Source organism: Gavia stellata, chromosome 3 (genome assembly GCF_030936135.1).
Source record: "Gavia stellata isolate bGavSte3 chromosome 3, bGavSte3.hap2, whole genome shotgun sequence".
NCBI lineage: Eukaryota > Metazoa > Chordata > Aves > Gaviiformes > Gaviidae > Gavia > Gavia stellata.
In genome coordinates this window covers 94,025,909-94,048,521 of record NC_082596.1, presented here as the reverse complement: position 1 = coordinate 94,048,521, position 22,613 = coordinate 94,025,909, and positions in this window count along the sequence as shown.

Here is a 22,613-nt window from a genome sequence, read left to right as displayed (position 1 = left end):
CATTAAAATGAGATTAAAAGAAGTTAAAAAAAATCCATCTTGTGATTGGAGTAAACATGAAATTATATAGGATGGTTGGATTTTTTAAAATGTCATTCAGTTGTGTGTGAACGTAGCAAACAAATTAGATAAAATTAAATTTCAAGCCTGATTGACTTTTAAATATTCAATTTGAGCACTGCATTTTGTGTTTATTGCATTGCTCAGGAAACATCTAGAAATGGCTGTTGAATCAAGGAATTGAATGAAACTTACACTGTCAATAGCCTAGCTGGGGTTTCTGCGAGAGCGTGATGGCAGTTCTGTTTTATTCAGCACCATTAAATGCTGAATATCCACAGAACACAGAACTATAAGTCTGAAAAAGGACACACTGGCTGCTGGAGAGCTTTGGCATTTATAGCTGGATAGCACTGGCGGATAACGAGAAGTTTGATACCATGGAAATCATAACTATGAAATATATAACAATGCTAACCCATGAAGATGGAATATATATCATGAAATATTGGAGGATAATTCAAATCTGCACGGCAATCTGCTTTTCATTTCAAGTGTCGAGCCTATGTAAGCCATAACTTATCCAGGTATTACTCACGTGGGAAATAACTACAAATTTAGTACAACCCATGGAACAAAAAAAAACCCAAACATCCACATGGGAGGAACAGGAAGGCTGCAATGTCCTCTCTCTCCCCACCCCCTCTGTGAGAAAGAAAAGGACTTCTCTTAGAAAAAGGCGCTCACTACTTGTAGAGCGAGCGGAAAGCCTATCGCAGCTACAACGGGACGTGCCTGCTGGAGAGACACATCCCAACAGCAAGAAGATAGCTGCATCTTTCCACCTGCCCGAGTAAGAATGAGTAGCATGTGGTTACCCCCAGGTCCCCCCTGTCCTTAGCACTCTTTGATCACCCCGAGACGAAGCCGAGAGTGATGTTACACAAAGTGCTTCGTTATGGCCTGTATCAACTGGGGCTTCTCTCTTCTGGGGCAAAGGCATCATTACTGCCTTTCATGCTGCATTTGTTGCTCTGGGAAATGGGCTTTGGACCAGAGAGAGAAAGGAGGAGAGGAAACCCATCTCAGGGCTGAAAGGTTGAGACAATATGTGATATGAATATTGGGTTTTTGTGCTTTTTATGACAATCCTGCTCTCAGTCAAAGGTCAGAGTTTCCCATTACCCTGTTCCAGCGTTATCAAAGCCATGGTAAGAAAATATCTGAATGAAAAGCTACCGATACCTTTTTTCCCCCCCTACTGATAAAACAGAGCAGCTCCAGGCAACAAAAAGAGAGGAAAAAAAAAAAGTAGATCCCTTTCATTCTTTTATTTTCCATTTTTTCTGCTGTAGTAACCTTTATACCGGCATCCTTTCTATTCTCCTGAAGCAATCAATTTTCTTATTAAAAGCAAAAGATACAAATGGTATATGAAGCCATTGCAATGGAACCTCCCCAAAATCATCTCTTTGTCTCCCTTTAGTCACCAAATCCAGAAATATTAACAACTGGAGGATGCTATGGAAAGGGGTCTTGTGCATGGTCCTGTGCCTACCCAGAGGAGCAGAATTCAGCTTATCCACAGCAGGTTTTTTTAAGTAAAGAAAACTTACTGCCAGAGGTTTCAGGAAACTGATATTTTATTTTCTTTATTTTACTGCAAGAAAATGCTGACTGTCTAGCTGACTATTTCTTCTTGACAGAATCTAGAGACTATTTTATTTTCTTTGATCCCACTGGTAAAATCTCTGCAGTCTCATTAACAGAACCAAGTACAAAAGAAGTGCATAATTTTCAATGTAACTTTACAGAGAACCAGCCCTCTCAAAAGCACCGTTCCAGGTAGAACACAGATGAAAAAGATCACTTTGACACACAAGCCAAAGCCAGTCAAGCCTTTGGATCATTCCCAGAGCTCAGAATTAAATGTGTCTGTGAAACAACCCATTCTAGATAATGATATACAAATGAGTATAGCGTGCATCCAGCTTTGCTTTGGCAAGTGTCCTGGACCATGATTTCCTGCATCGAGGATCCCACCCTCAGACAGGAATAACCAGCTACACAAGTACAGGGCGAGGAGCAGCTGGCTGGGTAGCTGTTTTGCAGAAAGCATCTGGAGTTGTCATGTCTCTAACCAGATTGTGCTGAGATGTTGTTGTGAAAAAGGAAAAAGTCATGATAAGGCAAGTAGTGAAGTCTTGCCTACAGAAGATATGAAGCAATCCTTACTCTGCTCTGCTCTCTTACAGCCTCAGCTGAGATTTCTGCTCCTTCAAGAAAGATGTGGGTGAATTGAGCAGAGCCCAAATTATTCGGTAGTCTAGAAAATGTGACCTGTGACTAAAAATTGAGCAAGTTGGAGTTATTCAGCCTAAAGAGAAAAATTGAAGGAATAGCATGAAAACAGCCTCCAGACAGGTGAAAGGCTGCAGCAAAGAGGGATAGGATAGGAGTGGGAGGGGTCAGTAATTCAGAGTCTTAAATGACAGCAGCAAAAAATCAGCAAAGAGGTTAAAAATATTTTCTAGCAGCAGGGACAGGGTGCCACTGGTCTAGATTGCCCTCAGAAGGTTGCCAGCATTGGAGAATTTGAGGACACATTAGACAAACATTGATCAAGAATAAAAACAGATACCAGGGATGTCCTAGATGGCCTAGCATGCTACAAAATTCTCTGGCAAGTGATACTAATGCAGTCTCTGGTCAGCCACAGCCCCTATACATCACACACCATCCAAATTACTTACATTAAGCACTTCTTCTGCATGGCCTGTGTGGAAGGGGTATGTGCCAGGTGACTGTCCTAGGGGCAAGGCAACGCTGCCTCCAACTCCGGTACCTGCGATTGGCACTTGAAAGCTGTTTCTGGGAGTACTTTCACAGAGATCCCACTGAGTGGCTTCTCCACTGTTCGAGTAAGAGCCAGTGATGGAGCAGATGACTTCCCCCTGGAGCTGCCTCCATACCGCAGTAAGGATTTGAATCTCTACTATGCCCCCTAGCCGGATGGTAAGGCAGCTGTGTTGGTGATTAGCAACCTCTTAGTTAACCTGGGTGTTTCAGGGGATGTAATGGGGAAGTCTAGCACTCTGTATGGGAAGTGACTGATTTATTTTGGGTGAAAACACAGGGTGTTTCACGAAGGATGCATCCCGAGGTGAGCTGGTTTATGTGTGCCATTCGCCATCCAGCATCAGGGCCGCTTCTTCCCTTACTGCCCATACCCCAAGCTGTACCTGAAGTCAGAGAAATGTCATGTCACTGTCAGCTGACGCAGAGGAGGCTGTAATGTGGCTGAGCAGCAGAAGAAAGGTGGCTTACACTTGACTGACACTGACAGCCTGACATTTGACAAGCGAGTTTTATACAGGAGGATTTTTCTGTATGCTATGAAGTGCTTTACAAACGTTCACTAAGCTTCATGGTACTTCTCATACCACCTCCTTCTTACAAATGCAAAAGCTAAAGCTTACCAGTTTAGCTTCACTCCTGGCAGAAAGAAGAGGTGACTTGGTGTTGGCTGGACACTGATGGTCACTGGCTGGCGTTTTTACCACCCTGCCTTCAGCGCAATGTCCTGAGCAGCTTTAGATGACTCGTCAGGATGCTCAGGCGCTGCCAGCACTAGCTCCTGGGTGGCTGGCGTGCAGAGGTGCGGCAAGCAGTGCTTCTGCTACATTACCAGCTGCAGAGATTGCATGCAGTTATCACAGAAATGGGCAGGACGGAAACCCTGGCAGAAAGGACCGACTTCCAGACCCCCGTCTTCAGACAGCTGGGATGTGCACGCGTGCACTCCCAGTGCCATCCGTCACACTCACACATGTTCTCACAGGCCTGCGGAGCTGAAACAAAAATTACTTTGTTTGTGTCTAACAAATTAACCCACGTCTCCACCTCAGGTTTAATTAAACACAGATGTATCATGAGCTAGGGCAAGCCCCAGACCTGCGCAAATAATTGTTGTACCACAGCAGCAAAGGGCAGTGTGTCCAAAATTAACAATTTTGCTGTAGCCCCAAACTGGCTGTTTGCCACTGAGGCATTCTTTTTGCCTTTTCTCCTTGTTGTTGGGTTTTTTGTTTATTTGGGGGGCTTTTGTTTGTTTTTTTTTTTCCCTGAGGACAAGCTGAAATTATGACAGGATATTTTTTTTTTAATTATTTGTGAGAGCCACTGAATTCCCAGGCACCTAGGGGCTTTGTTTTATTTTTATGTCTTTCAAGGCTCATGTGTCCTCTTGGTGAACGCTGTGCCTCAGAAAATATTCCCTTTGAGCACTAAGCTGTCCAGGCTGGCACATCTGAGCTCAGTGTGAGCACAGATCAAGCAGTGGCTGCTGTTGTCTCTGTCCCTTGACCGAGATGGTGGCACCAGCAAACTTCTGCGGACTGGCTAAAGAGAGCGAGCCTCTGTGCTCCCTCCTTTGTGGAAAGCCTCCAGTAGCGACGCTTTAATAGCTCAATATTCTTGCTAGGCTGTAAGTGTTTTATCAGAGGTCAGCAGCAGTGCCACGTCCACATGTTCCTGGAACACCTCCAGTGACGGTGACTCCACCACCTCCCTGGGCAGCCTCTTCCAGTGTTTCACCACTCTCTCAGGAAAGACATTTTTCCTAATATCCAGCCTAAACCTCCCCTGGCGCAACTTGAGGCCATTTCCTCTTGTCCTATCACTCGTCACTTGGGAGAAGAGACCAACACCCACCTCACCACAACCCCCTTTCAGGTAGTTGTAGAGAGCGATGAGGTCTCCCCTCAGCCTCCTCTTCTCCAGGCTGAACAACCCCAGCTCCCTCAGCCGCTCCTCACAAGACTTGTGCTCCAGACCCCTCACCAGCTTCATGGCCCTTCTCTGGACATGCTCCAGCACCTCAATGTCCTTCTTGTAGTGAAGGGCCCAAAACTGAACACAGCATTCGAGGTGCGGCCTCACCAGCGCCGAGTACAGAGGCACGATCCCCTCCCTACTCCTGCTGGCCACACTGTGTCTGATACAGGCCAGGATGCCGTTGGCCTTCTTGACCACCTGGGCACACTTCACCCGAGCGATGCTGTGGGATTAGGAAAAAAAGTCAGTAGCAGCCGTTTGCACGTTATACCGGGCTGTTAGGATGATTTCAACAGCAAAAGTTACTCCTGCACCATCTTTACGTTCAGGGCCATAAAAACATTCACCCATTAAAAATTCTGCATTCTCAGGGGAAGCATGGCCACTGTGGAAGGAGACCCGAGGTTTTACACGGTATTTGAGTGTTAAGTCAGCTCAGTGAGCAGTCCGTAACTGACTTCAGCAGGCCCTCCCTAAAGCTGTAACATTACTTGGTTGTTTATGAGTAGCAGTAAGAGTACTGAGACATGAACAGTGACTCAGGAAGGAGTTTGAGTTCCTCAGAGATTTCCACACAAATTGGGAAACTCGCGCCAAAAGAGAGAAAACCTACATCTTGGTTATTACCAGTGGACAAGTAAAAAGGAACAAGATGAAGTCATAGAGCGCTTACGGCAGAGTAACTGGAGAACTGGTTATAGTTGGTTATACATCTGTTGCTACTGAGGCCAAATTTGGAAGTATTTTCACAGGGGATGTGCTGATGTCATCGTGCTAAGAGCAGACACTGTGATTTATCAGTAGCTAGAAATCTCACTCTGTTGGGTGTCTCTGGTGGTGCTTTAGTTATGTACTTCTCTGACATCACTTTTCAGGGTTATACATTTTACTGTATCAGCGGATACTGATCCCATGGCCCCAAAACTCTCCAGTCTGCTACCAGAAAGCAAAATGTGTCTGTGGCTCGCTGGGAGACTACAAAACCAGTGTGGTTTTGTTTTTTTTAAAGAGGACCGTTCTCCTCATTTTTCTGAAATCCAGTCCTCATTGTACATTATGACATACAGTCCTCATTTTGCAGGTGCTGAGCTTTTTTTCCTCTGCTGGGCATTTTTTTGCTCTGCCCACATTGCTTCTGAGCAGAAGGAGAGGACTGGCCTTGTCTGTGTATATGTTACTGACTTTGAAAATTCAAGTTGCCTGACGGTTCTATAGTGCCACCAGTTATGGTTACTTACATGAAACTGCAACATGAGCAAGTCCTGAGAGGTAAAAAACACCCAGCTTGTAGGAAAATACAACTTAACATTATCACAAGTGCTTCTTCCTTTCCTTACTGGAAATTGCCAGGGTGATCCCCAGACCTATTGCATAGAACTGTCATCCATAAATTTAGTAATGAATTTGATCCATTGTCCAACATTTATTTTTAGAATTGATTGTTTAAATTTAATTCTGGCACTATTTTGTGACTTGAGCTGTGTGATATTGTAGATGGGTTCTGTTGAGTCAGACTTAGCCTGCAAACTGAATTTTTAGAAGACAAGTTTCTGCAGAATCTAAGAACAATCAAAGTATTTCTCTGCAGTTTATTATTCCAAGAGAAGCGTGCATTTATTTTTAAATACAGATAATAAGCAAGCAGTATAAACGCTTTATAATAAGTTGATGTTTTTTAATGTTCAAAATAAATGGCAACTTCTTTCCCATTGTAGAATGATGACTCTCCTGAGAAACGCCCTGGTCTGAGGAGGAATGCACTTGCATGGATGAGATATTTGGTGACTTGGGCATGGGGGGCAGTGGTCCCACATAAGCTTCACTGACGCCAACAGCAAAACTTCCTCTATTTCAGGAATCCAAATTTCACCTCTGGATTCCCATCTCAGCATGGCTGGTCATCTGTAACCCATCCTGTGCACATTCCTCCATCTCTCTTGGCCTCCATCTCCTTTCTTCCATCCTTCCACCCCTGACGAAGATTGCAAAGTACTGTGGGTGTGCTCAGAGCCCGCTACTGTGAAAGAAACTCAGGGTGACACTGAGAACAGTGATCATGCTCCTGCCGTTATAAAATGCTAAATAAATAATGAAATATTTCATTTTAATCATAGTTCATCTCTCTTAGATCAAAAGAAATATTCTAAAGGGGAAGGAACTTTTAAAATGAAGAATGGGCTGTGAGGAAGTCTGATTTAATTTTGTAGTATGAATATTAACCAGAACAACTCTAAATCATCAACCTCCGTACAATTATTAAGGAAGAAGAAGGAAAAGAAGAGAGGAACCATTTAAGAGAGGTTGTAATTTTATAAGGTATAAGGCAGAATTTGCGGAGCAGCTTGTGCCTAGCACCCGGCCTCAGTTTCCCTCATTTCAAACTTGCAATAACCCACAGTCTTTTAATGGGAGGTAAGGGTTTTTGTAACCTTGCAGTATAAACCTGCCTCTCTGTTTCTATTCTGCATGCTAACGGTGTCACATTAGTGTCACTGATATGTCATCTTGACAGTCCTTTCACAGTAGCAGTAAACCCACTAGCAGTAAACCCACTGGATAGTGACTCTTGCCACATAGAAATTTCCAGAAAAATCCATTTTACACCCTGGGAACTATGCATTTACTTCTGCATGATTGCAAACACTTATTTGGAAAAACAATTTAAAGAGAAACCGAAGCCTTTGACCTTTTTTTTTTTTTTTAAAGAATGCAAAAGCTCAGCAGTTATAATTCCTGTCTTTGGCTGTTTCCATAAAGCATTAAATGCTCAGTAACTTTGCTCAGACCCAGTGTGCCTAAGACATTAAATACGTACAAGGCAACCTCTTTTTTCCAAACTGCACAAAGCCTCGCTCTCTCCTTAGACATCTCAACGCAGATGTTTGTTTATGGGCTCCATTCGGCACTGCCTGTAGGACTGGCTTCTTCCCCCCTTCATTTTCCCTGTTTCCTTCCCTTCTCCCTCCCCTGCCTGACTTCCACCCTGTTTGCTTACTAGCAAGCAACGTGCAAGGAAAACAAGTCCAACGCTGATTTCCATTCCAGTTTCACTCCCTCTCCTCTTTCTCCTTCCCTTCCCCTTTTTCTCTGTAAAACATTTGCAATATTTACTTTGTTGGCAATTTAAGTGTCTGCAGACACCTTGGAATAACAGTGACACATAGTCTGGCTTCGCAGGGAATAGATAGGGTTACGCAGCTGATGGGAGAGTTAAAATTTTTTTGGAGACAAGCCAGTGACACACAGAGAGGAAACGTAGGTGCCCCTGCCCCAAAACCTACCCCAGAAGCAGGTGGATTACAGGAGATGGGCCTCCATTCTGGTTTTAGGAGCCTGTTAAGCATTTCAGAGAATCACAGAATCATTAAGGTTGGAAAAGACCTGTAAGATCATCAAGTCCAAGCGTTTGGGTGTTGCTATTGCCGGTGCAGCTGGGAAGCACTGGGTAAAGCTCAGCATCACCCCTTGGTCTCTGTGGGGTGAGGGGGCTGCCGGGCAGGGGGCTCAGCCAGGCGTGATGGCAGGACAAGAGGACCGACTGCGGCAAAAGACTTCTGGATTGGGAAATCCTCTGTCAGAGAAAAGGGAGAGGTTGGGAGAGGGCAGAGAGGGAAGAAGGAGGAGGAGAAGGGGAGCCGGTGGGTATTCACGGTATCCTAAACCCCTCAATAGGGCATTGTCCCCAGGCGGGGGCCCTGCTGGCGGCGGGGGGGCAGGCGGAGGTGGCCAGCTGGAAGGTAGCCTGGGGGGCCCAAGGTGGCCCGGAGGCACAGTGTCCCATCCCCGTCCCCCCCCCCTCCCCCCACAGCTAGGGAAACATGGAGCATCTTCCCCAAAATCCACGCAGCGCTGGCTGTGTTTATTCAGGCCCCAGCGACCAGCTGTCAGGAGCCTGTGAATGACGAGAGATTTTTTAATGATGGCTCTTTCAACCATAATGATCAGTTTGCATCGCTTTCCGTTTTCAAAGCCGTTTTTTTCCAAGGAAAAAGGCTGAAACCTTTCTTTAATGAAACGCGAAGCCCAGGAGCCTCCCTGGCATGTGTGCCTTCCTCCACCCCTGATGGAGGAGCTCATTATCATGGGCTTTTCAGGCCCACAAAGACAGGCTCTGCTAATACTCCACAGCACCTTTCACTTGCTCATTCATGCCTTTTTTTTATATTTTTTTTTTTCAGCCTAGTTTCACCAAACGATCCGGGGGGAGCATTTCTGCTTTGGGCTTTAGGGAGGAGGGAAGGAGGAAGGGAGATTGCTTCAGATCAAGGGAAGTGGTAAAGCTTTTGCTTAACTATAAGCACATGAATATGCTCACCGAAATCACTGGAAATGCAATATACCTGCCGGGGGCCTTGGTTCTCTTCCCAGCTCAGTCATTCCACAGTGCAAGTACCACAATTCCCCACCTGTAAAATACAGCAAGCAGCACTTGCCTCCTTTGGACAGTGTTATGAACCTAAAAAAAAGCCCATAAAAGCCAGATAACATTACTATCTGTGTCCATAAACTCAGCAGTAAGTTCAAGCACTTTACTGCGTCAATGTCCTTCAGCATGAGAGAAGGGTAGGAAAGGGAAAAAGTAAACTGGGTATAAATGAACCATTTAAAACATATCTGAAATGAAAAAAAAATAAAATAAAATTTGAACCAGGTGTCCTGACTGCAAGCAATACTTTGATCCCATCATTTGTAGCATGTTTGTTAGCATAGGACTTCCTCAGGAGACCATTGAAACTGAGGAAAGGGCTCCCAATGGTTTCAAACACTGGTAGAGAAGACCAGCCTGTTCCACTAAAATAACCAATAGTTGGTACGTGGTAGATAAATGCCTGCTATGAGATGCACGAAGTCAGAGGCCTTTTCCAACCCAGAGGCAATCTGGGCCGAATAGGTCCATTCCCTTACTGTTATTTGAAGTAGATCCCCAAAGTTCAGATTTGAGAGCTTAATGGTTAGTCCTACAGCACCTCAACACCTTTTTCGTCCCGTGGCATCCAGACCCAGGCACTAAGCACTTCAGTGTTACAGTAAAAGGAGAAAGTGGGATGACTCAGAATAAGACCCGTCACGGCCGAGCAGGAAGAAACCTAAAAGAGACGGCAAAAAAGGCACGAAGAACACTGAGCAGGAGAAGAGCCTGGCTTGCAGATGGGGGAGGTCTCGTTAGAAGATTCAGCTCCTGTTGTATAAAATGGGGGAACTCGGGTGGACAGCGTGCTTGCTGTGCATCTGCCAGGTGGTTTCATCTGATGGTCCTCAGTCAGAATAAAACAGATTCCTCTGAGTAGCAGACAGCCTTTCTCATTTACAAGAACGGCTAACACTTTCAATAATGGCCAGATTATGTTGATCTGCTGGTCTCCATTCTGTAAACGAAGACTAATTAAGCGCTTGCTGAGGCAGAATGGTTTTGATAGGGATGCTCACATGCTTAAAATTTCCTATCGGTTACTAATTTGCTGAATTGCCATTGCATACAAAATGAACTGAGACAAAAGTTGCATCTGGCTGTTATCCCACTTCCCAGTCTGTGGCCTTAGTACAAATCCAGTGCAACTTAAGGCTGCTTGAATTTATGCCTATGAACTTAGGATGGATTGAATTTAACAAAGCATTATATACACCTATAGTATCAAGAGTAACTTGTGCTTCAGCCACACTTCCTCTTCTCCTGCATCAAATCCCAAATCACATGCAGAACCTCCCTTACCATGCTGGTACATCATAGAAAAAACTCGTGTTATACCAGAGAATTGAGGTTACTGGTTTTACACTACAAAAACTTTTCCACAGTTACAGCTTTATTGGTCTAAGTGACGGTGTTTTTCTTATTTCCTTTTTTCTTTTTGCTGTTTCTGTTAGAAAAAAACGGAATGCAGAAACTTGAAACATGAGCTGAACCTTTCTCTAGATGATCAAACGATGAGAGAAGTCATGCCAGGAGACAGCGTGAAGAAAATCAGCTGCTGGGCTCAGACAAAGAGAAGGATCTTCTAATCAATTAGACAGAAAGGTAGGACCCAAGAGTCACAGCCACATTTGTTTATTACTTCTCCAGAGCAAATATCCGGATATAGAAGAATCCTCTAAATTTAAGAGCGTGGGGCAGAAGTGTCTCTTGGGAAAAAAAAATTTCCTGCCACCAATCCCCCCAGAGGAGAGGCTGCAACACGCTGAAATAAATTAATCCGGGGATTAATTGCTACTGTTCACCAAGCTATGGGGATGTGACGGGGGGGTTAGTGGGCACGCGGGAGGACGGAGCAGCCAGGGCTAGGCTGGGGAGCTCAGCCCTCTTCCCACCTTAGCACAGGCGATGGGAAACTCAATACCCCGACTGGAGACTGCCTGGGCTTGTTTTTCCCTTATGTGGAAAGCACATAGGGCATGGTCTGTCCTGCAGAAATTAGAGACTGGGAAGACCAATTAAGTCATTCAGTTCGACTCCCTGAGGCCAATTCAAAGACTGTTCTCTCCACTAGATACTCTATTGTGGGTTTTTTTCAGTGTAATTTTAAAAGTCCCAAGTAACAGTGCTTTCATTATTTCCCTGGGGAGACTGCTCCACAATCTAATATATTTGACTGTCAGGAAGTTTTTCTTGAAATTCCTCTTAAAATTTCACTCCTAATTTCCTTCCATTTACTCACAGTTATATGTATTATACTATGCTAAATGTCGATTATTAGTTATACTAAAAAAATCCATCTCTGTTTCCCAAATGTTGGTAGAATGTCACAATATCCTGTCTTTGTCATTGTTTAGCCAGACTGAGTTTTACTGTGAATTTTTTTTTTAGTTCAGGTCCTTCCTGAATTACACTGATCTCCTCTGGGTACCTTTCCCATACACCGTGTATCTGCTGTAGTGATGCAATATTCCAGATGATGGTTCTCATACAACCTTGATGCATAAAATATTTCCTCTGCCTCTGCAATGCGTTCACTGTTGAGAGTGGTTTTATTTCTCTCATGTCAGCTTGTACTTGAAGTGCACGCCTAATTTCACTGCCCACGCTCACCAGGGAGTCTCTGTCATTAGCACCAGTCCCCAGTACTTTTATTTCTGTGTTTGGAAATATATTTCCTAGTGTCCATCAGATCATATATTTCATAATTAGCTCTCATTTTATGATGTATGTTCGCATTTCTAACAGATCACAATTTATGCTTTTTTTCTGTACTTACTTCTCCACTATGAAATCATTCATACTTGTAAATCACAACAGCACCACATAATTTTCATGGGTAGGGTCTTTCTCTATGCCCAGTGGTGTAATGCAGGATGTTAACAATTCACTACTTTGCAATTCATCGTTATTCTTTACCTATTGTCTTTTACAACTTCTGATATACATTACACTTTTCTGTGTAAGAATATCTCAGTTAGGTTTTAGAAAAAGATTTGAGGAAATGCATTATGAAGCATTCAAACAAATGCATGACTATCCAAATAAAGCCATGAAACTTCTATAATTAAACTGATTTTTCTTTTTTTACAAATGTGAAGCATTTACAAGGATCCCTTTTGATTTTTTTTTTTAAGTAAGTGTTATATGTACCTTTCTGCTTAAGATTTTTGTACCTTCTCCCATCCTGTGTTTTTTTTCAAAAGTAGTTGACCTTTATGCAGTAGCATTATTGGGTAATGTTATTGTTATGCTAAGCCATACTGTCACCTGGACTTGCAGACTTGTTGAGAATGATGTTTTCAAGACTTTTTCTTTCATCCTTCATAGCAAATGTTATGTTGAAAAACTACTTTTTCCCTGCAAGTTTTATGAAGTCCATTCCTGCATTCATGCACGGAGTCAACACTGAACCTGTGAGCATCACAAGAAAAAGCATGTGAATAACACCAGTAGATGCCTGAATCATCCCGATTATTTGCACAAAACAAGGCGTCCATATGTCACTGTTTAAGTCCAAATGAAGAAATTGTCAGGAAAAAAATAAAGCCACTCTGATTTTCAGCCTGTCTTATTCTACCAAAACCTTGCTTTGGCAACATGTCTTTCTGGACAGCGGGTTCATAATATCTTTCGACAATCGCTGTAGGTAGACTGTTAATATGAATGACTTTACCTTTTATAAATGCCACCTATATTATCAACATTGATTTGAAGGTGACATAATTTTCTTGCAAAACCCATTAGGTTTTTATGCTCTTGGCAAGCAGCTCTGCTTTGATGATTAGACATAGTAACTTTTCTTTTAAGCAAGGAACCTCAAATATTTGCCTCGGCTCTTATGTGCAGGCTGCATAACCAGACATAAAGTAGATAATTTAACTTAAAGTTGTGTTAATGATCTGACACTTCTTCCTGCATTTAGCTATTTAAGCACAATACTTTAATTATGTCTATATAATCATCAATATCTGTAATGACACATTGTGGGTGATGCTGTCAGACAGGATAAGCATGCTTCTACTCTTTCAAAGCCTTTGTGATCACACAGTCCTTGTTATACAACATCTTTCATTCAGCACTAAATTACGCTTAACCCTCTCACTTTGACATCTCTTCTTATGAGACGAACTGCTTGCTCCTCAAAAAAAAGTTTGCAACTCACCTGCATGTTTCCTGGGAGTCGGATATTTCTGTCTTCTAAATGCTAACTGTTGTGAAGGTCACTACGATAAATCCCCAAATGTTAAACTCAAAGAGATGAAGGCCAAATCTGCAAGGGAATTCAGGTGCCCCAAAGGTTCAATATTTTAGTGCTTAGGTGAGGTACAAGGAGGTACATGCCATTTCTTAATGTATATGTACACAGATTTCAGATGTCTCCAGATCTAGGCAGCAGCTGCAAGAACATGCTGAGGACTGATATTTTCATTCAGTCACTTAAATTTCACTTTAGGTAGCTCAGTTCTTTTATGGCTTTGGCCCTGGTTGACTAATTAGACAAGAGGGAGGAAGGAAGTATTACCCTTATTTTACAAATGAGGAATTCCAGTACAGAGAGATTAAATGCTTTGCCTAAGGAAATGTAAGAAACTTGAGGCAGAGTCAGGAAGGTCCATTTAAGCTGTGCTTCAGATCTAGATCTCCTTAGTCTCTGATTCCAGTGTCTTAACAAAAAGACCTTTCTTCCTCTCTTCTCTCAGCTATGCCAGCTCAGAAATGCTGCTGAACTGGACATGTTGAGACCATAACTCTGTTTCCTTGCCTTTTTTTTGGTGCATTTTTTGGTGAAACGATTAATTCTTCTCTTTTACGTAGGATTTTGTACCACGACAATCCCCCTGTGCCATTCAGTAAAGCCTCCAGCAACATAGCTAACATCTGTCACAGGCTGTTTGTATCCTCATTGTCTCCCCAGGGAAGGAGAGTTGGTTTGGTATGATTTTTGCAAACACATGTGCTGCCAGGTATTTGTGTTCGAGGAGGCAGGCAAAGGTGAAAGTGCACCTTGCGTTGCCAGCAGTGGCAGTGAGGTTATGACCGTCTCTGCTCTCCCGGGGAGTTTGTTGCGGGCAGGGCTGACTCAAGCCTTCACGGCAGCGCACACAAAATCACACGTTGCTCTCCCGGGGCGATGGTGACGGAGCTGGGATGCTCTGGCTACGGGAAGGGAAGGGGAGGAGAGCAAAGCTGGGAAGCGGAGCCAAGGGAGGCCACAGAGGGCTGGCGCGTCTCCTCCTGCCACTGCCGGTTTTGACCTCACCCTCCAGCAGCAACTTTGGCTTCCTGCTGGTCTGGCACAGGCAGAGCAGGCAGCATGGCCGCGGTCACTTTGCTGCCGGTAGAAACCTGCCACCCCAGGCAATGGCTGGGTTTGCCTTTTCCCCAACCACCCTGGCCCCAGTTTTTGCCTGCAAGGCAAACTGGGGCCAACCACTTCCAGCATGCAAGGAGCGGTGGCACGGCCATCGCCCGTGTGGGACGCAGGGCTGCAGGTCCCTGAACCTCAGCAGCAGCCACAGCCTTTTAAGGCTTACAGGCTCACTCATGGAAACCGAGGGATCCAGATCCTGGAGCTGCTGGGCTCCAGGTAGCTCCTCTGGCTTTTAGGTGGCGGGGTTTAGGAAGCGTATTTAGGTAGGGCTGGAAATGTGGACTCTTTAGCACCCAGTGCAACCCACCCAACTGTAGTTCCTTGCAAGCCCACTGACTGTTCACACAAAATTTGGCCAAACTTGATCTGTTTTCATAGGACATCTCAGGTTTAGTTATAGGGTGCTTTCTAATGAAATATAGCTTTATTTAAAAAAATGTCCATCCATCTCTGTCTTGACCGGACCACTTCTCTGGCAGCCCTAAAGGTGGCTTTTGCTAGCTTCTGGTAAACTCAGAGCTAGAAAACTGGGTGCCAGATGGCCAAGAATGAGGTCTACAAGGTAGATTTCCTAGCACTGGACTGCCAGATGGTCAGAGAAAGGAGGGCCCTCTGTTCGAGTGTCACACTGGCAGCTGTCCTCAGGAGTGGCACCAGCTGTTGAGCGTTTTCTTTCCCAGGCTGAAGAAGGGCATAGGCCACTTCTCAGGGCTCAGGCTGCAGCTCCTTGAGGGTGTCTGTTGCGTCCTGATGAGACGATTGAAAGTGCTGAATTCAGGGAATATAGGTGGGCTGTTCGTTGGTGGGTGGGAAGGAGCAGGTCTATGCCACTTGGAAAGCTCCCTGAATATGCATGATCTTGTTGGCAAAGTAGAATTGACCCTTGGGTGGTTTGTCTACCATTCAGCTTGGTTACATGCCACTGTCATCCAAGTTCGATGAAGTGTTTTGTCAGGGTGTACAGCAATCAGGGGCAGGATTCAGTAGTTACTTTAGAGGTTGACAGGAAGCCTCTCTTGGCCTACTCTTTCACATTCACGTTACTACTTTCCTTCCTGCCCTCCTGGTTCTCTTCTCCAGATGTGACTTCTGTCAGATCTTTATGGTAAGCATGTCAGATGTGTGCAATGATGAGATACAAGGGGGGCAAAGCTGATCCCAAATTTTCCTTATTGTTCTTCTATATAGGAACTGACGTCTTCCAAATGCCTGTAAGCAAGGTGAAAATGTCTGCATGAATCTAGCTTCTCCATAATTCAAATAGATGGAATAAATCTGGGCAGACTGTTTTTGAACTGAAGCAGAGGTCCACAGTATTAATACTTTGATATCATACAAATTTTCTTTCTGCTTGTTAGGAAAATGGTACACCTACATTTCTGCCACCGATAAATCTCCGCAGGTGTTCTTCCTAACACGAACTATGTCAAAGCTTTGTCCAGAAAATATGCTGTATCCATGACATGATTTTGAAAAAAAAATATGTTTTCAGAGGCAGAAAAACATTGTCCATGGTTCCTCTCTCTTTGACACTTGAAAGATATGATATGTGATACCAAGGCTGAACTTGATCCCACTCTAACCAGTAGTGAGCCTGGTGCTGAGTTAGGCTATATGTCAGGAATATTTCTGCAGACCATCAATGAGGAATAGTGGGGTCCTTAGAAGGCTGTGACTCTGGGGAGACGCTGTGGTAAGGGCACTTTTATGTCAAAAAACAGTTAGCATTCTTAGAGAAAGACAATAGTTAATTTTTCAAATAAGCTCAAATGAAGACATAGTTCATTTTTCACTTCTTCTTTCACCATCATAATTTGCAAAATATAAATAAATTCTAAGGTCCAAGTGATTCAGAAACTGGCAGCTCTGTTAGTGTGGCAGAAATCTATACTATAGGCACTTGCTTCTCCTTTCCTCTTTATTCCTGTCACCTCTGCCATTGGAATCAGATACTCTCCAAATTGAAAACAGGTATCTGATCCAGAAGAGTGCATTTCCCATTAAATGCAATGAATCCTGATGCAACCTGATTGGATACCAATGAACTGCAGAAAATGAAGGAAAAAGGGCAGTTTGCAATGTAGGTGCAGTCTCTTAATATGTCTAACTGAAGATCCAGGTGACTGGGGAAAAAAGGCCAGTCAACTGCTATTACTGCAAGTGCTCAGCAAACCTAAATATCTTCCAGTGTCTCCACCGTTTAGTGTTAGGAATCTGGATCAGAATCAGTTCTTTACTGAAACTGTTGTTTTAATAAGGACTGATATGTGTTTAGAATAGATTTTTTTTTCCTTTTGAAGAACATTTATGCCCTGTATTATGGGCTTGACCCAGTTACCACTGGTAGTGGTAAAAGTCAGCCGCAGCTGCGCTGAAGACAAGAGGTACACTTGTGCCCAAGAGGGGTAGGCGGGAGTTGAATCAGGCCCCAAGCGTGTGAAAACAGGCCACAGAAAATCTATTGCTTTAATTGCCTCCTAAAAGATTGACATGATCTAATTTGCTTATGGTTAAACACCATCATTTATGATGAACAGGATTATTACCTTGAGCATTCAGCACCAATTACTAAGCCGTCCTCTCCTCCCCCCCCCCCCCCCAAATATTATTCTACTTAACTCTGTTCATAGCAACAGCAACAATCTCCACCCCTCACAACATCTCTTGGCTTGAAAAAAATAATTATTAGCTAAACTAATTCCTGGGCAAACCTCTATATTTCTTCCCACATATACATCCTATATTGAAGTGCAGCACTAAACCTCTGGCCATCACAGCAATTTACTCTTTTTTAATGGTTGGAATATTTCACCTCCCTGTTAAATATCCCTTTGCCCTTTGTTAAGTTTGTTGCCTATTAAATTGCATGTCTAGCTTTGGAGCTTATGTTGCTGCACCCCTGCTGCTTTAGCTCCTTATCTCCATAGGATTTGCTGTAGCACACACAGCCAGTGGATGAATTTGCACATATTTGCAGTGTGGAGCCTTGACTTTTACTGCTTGCATGTAAATGAAAAAAGAAAAAAAAAAAAAAAAAAGAAGAAGAAGAAGTAATTTCCTTTTCGTGATCAGCAATTCATCATCACTAAAGCACTGGGAGGAAAATAGTTATCAACTTCCCATTTTAGGTTATAACTTCAAAGCAAACCTTTGATTTGAATGCCAGACTCCGAATGCTGGGGAAAGAGGGGGGGAATGGGAGGGGGGGAGAGGAGGGAAGGACGTAGGAGGGACTGGACCGTCACCTTCTGGTGGTGACAGCACCCACCATCACAGGGAAGAAAAACAGCTTGTAAAGGTACCAGAACAGCCGCTGGTTTCTCACTTGCCCTGTTTATGCTCAGTCAGGGATTAAGGGAGCCTCTGCAGGAGCCCGCGTTCAAATCCATCCTTACAGTCAAAACTTACTCTGATTCTTGTGGAAATGATTTGCCTTTAGGGCATGAAATACTCACCTAATAAGTAAATGAAAAAGCCTACATTTCCATAGACTTCTGGAAGACTGCGTTGTACCCTCTTGCTTGCTTTTTTTCACTGGGAGCACTTAAATTCAGCATCCATTCATGGAGGTACATGTTTCTGACAAATTTCAATTAAAACCATAGATAGTCTTTGTCATAAACAGCCCGTTTTATTGCTACATGTTTTTACAGTAAGGTAGAGAATTTAATTCCCTGCAGAGCTTGTTTAAAGGCTTTAAGTGCCTGCCTGAGCCCAGATCCATCTTTCAGGAACCTGTTTTTCTGCTTGTAATAGAGCAGCCCCTTTTGAGCTCCTTCTCTTCCTCCTTCTCTGCTTCTCTCACTCTCTCTCCCTCTTTTAAAAATTTTATTATTCCATAGCCAGCATTCTCAAGGCTGTTTACAGAACTGATACCTCGGTACATTAGTACTGCATTGATTAGGGTTGGAAATAATCGCAGGAAGCCACGCATAGCTCCCACCCCCTGTCCTTTCTGCCATGTAAGCACATTCTTTTTGACCGAATGAAAGGAGGATGTTCTGTATACAAGCTATTTCCAGGCCTTGAAAATGTTCCGTATAGGTGCCTTTGAGGACTTTCTCCAGCCTATTTTTGTGTCATTCTCCTGAAACTAACATATATCAAAAGCCATGTTATTCCTTCGTTCAAGTCCATTGTGCTACCGAAAATACTGCTTAATCCATTTCCTCTGATGGGGGGAAGTGGGCTGATGATTTTGAAATGTGCACACTATTCTCACGCATTAGGTTATTCGGTAAAAGGTCCTATTAAAAGACCGTTAATACACATGCACTGGAAACACCTTTGCAGAAGTCTCCCAGGCTTTTAAAGAGAGCGTGGAGGGCCTGACTCCGGTGAGCATTTTGTCATTTGTTTCCGTCAGAGCACAGCTCAGTGCCAGATTACATTTTGCCTCAGTGTTTATTTCTACAGTAAGCAGATACGCCTAAAAGACATTGGCAAGATTTAAACTTTAAAACACAACACATTCCAAACCCTAGGCTGCCTGTTTAGGACCTTCACTCGTTTCCGTACAATCCCGTCTTTAGTGGAGCAGCGCCTAATCTCCTTTCTCAGCAGAATATTCTTTTTGGCAGGAGGGCGTGAGGGTAATTAAGGGGCCTGGGCCCCCCCCGGTTGTATTGTCGGTAGTCCTTTATTTGCAGCCTGCTGCTGCACTCAGCGGAAGGAGGGATGCTCGGCCGGAGGGATGCTCTGCCCCAGCAATGCTCTGGGGCCGGGGCTCGACCCCTTCCACCTGCCTCAGAAAGGCAAGACCTCCTCCTGCGCTCTCACTGCAGACTGTATTCCCCAGAGAGGGTCTTTCCTGCTCCTCCCAAAACCCATGCTGTAATTTTAATCAGGTAGCTCTATGCATTTAAGGGCGACAGCAAGCCATAGCTGGCATAAACAGGGCCTAGAAGTGTGTATCTGCTGTTCGCAAACAGGAAAAAAGGAAAGAAGAATTACAGTTTTGCTAGAGGCATTTGAAATTAGTGGGGTCATTAAAAGCTTTTATTCAAATAAATAAATTCATAAAATTGCCTAGAACTCAATAGCACAGGATGTCTAATCAATAGTAATTCATTTTCAGAATTGCCCTCTGTTTCACAAGCCAGGAATTGCAAGAGGTAAATCACGACAAACACTGCACACACAGACAGGATCCATTATATCACAGCAGGGGTCACGCTGGAATCACTTCATCTGTTTTTAAGGTTTGAAAGCCCAGGATGCAGCGGATTTTCAAACAGGCCCATCTGTGTGATATTTCTGGCCGCAGATCTCTGGTTTCCCCACCGACGGTAGTAACTAAATCTCTGTGATGTACTCCATGCCACAGGATGGATTATTTGCATTAGGAGTAATCTTCTGGTGACTCTGCAGGTGTCTGTAGCTGGCAGAATGAATTGCAGGGCTGTGCTAAAGCAACTTTGCTTCTGAACGTGATTTCAGCTTGAAGATGATTAAAATGGGGAACTGAACTTTTGGAGCTGTAGCCTCTGCCCTGTGCTATAATTATTGCCTAACTTCATACACCAAAGGGGCAAAGCTGGAGTGGGGCCACTGTTTCTCCAGTTTTTCGTTGAGCTTTCTGACTAACAAAAACAAAAAAGGAAAAGGAAAAGAAAAAGCCAAACCCACCCCCTCGCAGGCTCGCTACCGCCTGCTACGCACCTAACGGGAATTTTCTGACGGTAAATTCCAATTCATTTAAAGTTCTGGTTTTAATTCTGTCCATAGATGATTGTGAGAAATTAACTTTTATAGTTTGGAGGCATTCCACCTGGAAAAAATTAGCTCTGGAAAATGATATTTCCATCTGTTAAAAAACAGGAGGGAGTGGAGGGGGCAGGGCAGGGAATAAATGATGGTCTATGTAGATTAGGGCCAACATTTTCAAAAACAGGAACTAAAGTTAGCCTTGTGTATTCATACTCAGACACAAATAAATATATAGTGCTTTGGGAAATTGTGCTGAGCCTCTGCTAGCTCTGCCTTGTTGTCTTTTTTAACCTGACCTCATCATTTCAGGCCACAGCCAGCTGCCCAAATGTGGATGAGAGAGAAGCTCTTGTGCTCATCCTTCTTTGTGACAGTGTTGACCCCTGCCCCAGGGAGCAGGGTCCGTCTTTCTCTTTTCCTGCGGAGGAGTGAAGTGCCAGTCCAGGCTAGGGCCCGTGGATCTGTTCATCGGTAAAGGTTAAATACTCCACCCTGCCATGATGTTGAACTTCTGCCTGGCTACATTTCCTTTAACAGCAGCTTCCACAGGCAAATTACAAACCCACAAATTTCTGCTTAGTGTTTTAATTGTCTACAACACATTGCTGGGAGCTAGAGTGAGTTTTGTAATCGGCATACGTAGCTGGTACTGAAAGACCAAAGTAACAGCAAGTCCCATCCAAGCAAGACCACTTAGCACAAAATTACATTCTGCTACTCCTACTGAAACAACCGCATCCAAAATGTCAAGGGACATGGCTGTGCTTTCAAACCCTTGTGAACAGAGCACAATTTATTTTAAAAAGTTATTTGGCTGCGGCTTCCCCTCCTTTCTTTGTTTCTCATCTAAGAAAGGCATAAGGTACAGTCAATGCTTAGTATATGCTTCCTTTAAATGTGGGATTTCTGGGGGCTGATGTGAAGACTCTTGCCTTCCTTTCATCCCCACGCACAGTGGCAGATGAGACAAGTGCTTGCAACTCCTCAAAATATTTTTCTATCCCGTTAAGGCAGGCCTGCATTTGCTGTGGCCCCTTTTTCCTTTCTGAACCAATGTTTAATTATTCTTCACACAGTTTCTTTTGCTATTGTTTCCCTGTGTTTTATGTCTTGTTGTATTTACTGGCTCATGCTTTTCAACTGTAAAGTATTAGGGGAATTAAAATAGCTAGACAAAAATACCTGGATCTACCTAAGCCCACCTCTAATTTTCCCCAGGTTAATAGCTTCATGGAGGACAGCAGGGCAGCACAGATGAGATATGTTCTCACTGAAGTGTGCACAGAGCATGATACCACCTGAGGTGTAACTTTTGAGATGGACTCATACACTGTAGTATGCAGTTGCTGGAGCATGTCCAGAGAAGGGCAACGAAGCTGGTGAGGGGTCTGGAGCACAAGTCTTGTGAGGAGGGGCTGAGGGAACTGGGGTTGTTCAGTCTGGAGAAGAGGAGGCTGAGGGGAGACCTCATTGCTCTCTACAACTACCTGAAAGGGGGTTGTGGTGAGGAGGGTGCTGGTCTCTTCTCCCAAGTGACAAGTGATAGGACAAGAGGAAATGGCCTCAAGTTGCACCAGGGGAGGTTCAGGCTGGATATTAGGAAAATTGTCTTTCCTGAGAGAGTGGTGAAGCATTGGAAGAGGCTGCCCAGGGAGGTGGTGGAGTCACCATCCCTGGAGGTGTTCAAGGAACGTGTGGACGTGGCACTGCAGGACATGGTTTAATTGGCATGGTGGTGTTGGGTTGGTGGTTGGACTTGATGATCTTACAGGTCTTTTCCAACCTTAGTGATTCTGTGATTATGTGATTCTCCAGCAAAACTTCTACTAAACTAACTTTCCTGAGCGAGGATTGAACTTAATGCCTCTAAAACATACTGCAAATAATTTAGCTTTGCACTGATGTACAGGAAGTGCAACCGCACTCCATAAACACGCATCAGATCAGACTCACAACCTGTCAGTATGCAGGCACCGTAATTTCCTTGCCTATGCCTGCTTATTGAGGAAAGCTGCTCTTATCCAGGAAGGATGCTTACAACTCCTCTCAAACGTAAGTACGCTTTCTCATCTCTGGCCCTTACAGACGTGGAAACCAGCACACAAGAGGAAATCCTGACCCACGGAAGCGCTTTTCACACACCACTTCTAGCTTGAAGGACAATTAATATAGCCTAATTTATGTGTCTGGGTTGGTAATAACCTTGTGCTATTGAGCCAAGAGCATTAGTCCTATCCAGGCATCCTCTGGACTTGTATGAAGCATATGTTCTGCAATTTGGTGGTT